The 1,777-nt window shown below is 38.6% G+C and overlaps 1 non-coding gene across 1 annotated transcript; it reads left to right on the forward strand.

Annotated features, from left to right (window-relative positions):
* Positions 1–1,138: 1,138 nt before the first annotated feature.
* Positions 1,139–1,269, forward strand: LOC116462164 (small nucleolar RNA SNORA64/SNORA10 family). The gene has a single exon (XR_004246261.1). It is a non-coding gene; the product is annotated as a small nucleolar RNA SNORA64/SNORA10 family (small nucleolar RNA).
* The last annotated feature ends 508 nt before the right edge of the window (positions 1,270–1,777 follow it).

Consider the following 1,777-nt stretch of genomic DNA (forward strand, 5'->3'; position numbering starts at 1 on the left):
ATTTTTCTTAAGTTATGATGGAGAGCCTTCATAATAATATGAAAAATCCAATATATTATTCCTTAGGGTCTTAGTTATTAATCTCATTATGATGTCATAACAGATGTTGGCACTCAGCTCTAGGTAAAGAGAAGAGGTGGCATTGACAATTTAAAAATGATTTTGAAACCAGTCATTTTCTAATTCTATTTAGTAGTAACAGTAGCACTGTAGTAATTGCTGCAGCAGTAGCAGTTAACATTTACTGAGTTCTAACACATAAAAAACTGTACTAAACACTACACATATATATCACTTAATCCCCAAAATAGCTAATGTTGGAGGTATAATTTTACAGATGAGGAAATGAAATGGCAAGAGGTTACAAAATGTATCCAAAGTTAGAGGACTCAAACCCAGATCAGTCTGATAGCAAAGTCACTGCTTTTAACTACAATGCCAGTGATTCTCAAAGTGTGGTCCCCAGACCAGCAGCATCAACATCACCTGAGAATGTGTTAGGAATGCAGATTCTCAACCCTCATCCCCATCAGCTGAATCAGCAACTCTGGGGGTGGGGTCACTTTTGTCACATTCTCTCCAGGTAATTCCAAAGTCCACTGACATTTGACAACCTCTGTACTATGCTAAGCTGCATTTAAAAGAAGTACCAAACACTGAGTGAACATTAGTTGTGCAGGAGAGAACTACCTAGCACAGCACAGAGCTCACAGTGAGCATTAGCTTAAAATAGTTTATTTCTATTATATTAATACCCACCACGTCTGTCTTTTGTGAAGTTAGATTATTAAAAACTGTTCCTGAACTGCGCATCTGTTTTCTAAGTTGGGAGGGGAGAAGCCCAGCACACTGTGCTTAGAAAGAAAAACAAAGGCAAATGTGAATAAATTATCCTTCCAGGCCAAACAAGATCTTGAGCAATTGTTTTTTAGCTAAAAAACTAAATCCATATTTTGTATTCATCAAAATGCCCATTGCTTTATCTGGATTTCATGGTAGGAGAAATCCACATATTTGACAATTCCTTTGAATGAAACTAAGAAGTAATGTTGGTAGTGATGGCCTGAGTGATACATGTGATTGTGGCAGAGATTAATGGTGACCAAAGAAACTTAACAAGTTTTAAAATTATAAAGTAGGCCTCTCAGCTCCGCTTAATCACAAGGTCCAGTGTGTGCTTGGTGTGTTTTCTGGGAGGCAGAGGAAGGCTCTCCTAATCACAACAGACCTGCCCAGAATGGCCTCTCCATTTCTAGGAGTATGATAGCTTTTGGGGAAAAGAAAAGAAAAGAATGGATGCTGCCGGGCACGGTGGCTAATGCCTGTAATCCCAGCACTTTGGGAGGCTGAGGTGGGCAGATCACGAGGTCAGGAGTTCGAGATCACCATGGCCAACATGGTGAAACCCTGTCTCTACTAAAAATACAAAAATTAGTTAGGCGTGGTAGTGGGCGCCTGTAATCCCAGTTACTCAGGAGGCTGAGGCAGGAGAATCACTTGAACCCAGGAGGCGGAGGTTGCAGTGAGCTGAGATCATGCCATTGTACTCCAGCTTGGGCGACAAGGGCAAGACTCCATCTCAAAAAAAAAAAAAAAAAAAAAAAAAAAAGAAAGAAAATAATGGATGCTATGAATGATAGTTTAATAAAATTTTTACTGATACATGATAATTGTACATATGTATGGAATATATGTGATATGTATTAAACGCATACAATGTGTAATGATCAAATCAGGGTAATTGGGAGATTCGTCACTTCAAACATTTATTTTTTTT

Source organism: Hylobates moloch, unplaced genomic scaffold, assembly GCF_009828535.3.
Source record: "Hylobates moloch isolate HMO894 unplaced genomic scaffold, HMol_V3 SCAFFOLD_22, whole genome shotgun sequence".
NCBI lineage: Eukaryota > Metazoa > Chordata > Mammalia > Primates > Hylobatidae > Hylobates > Hylobates moloch.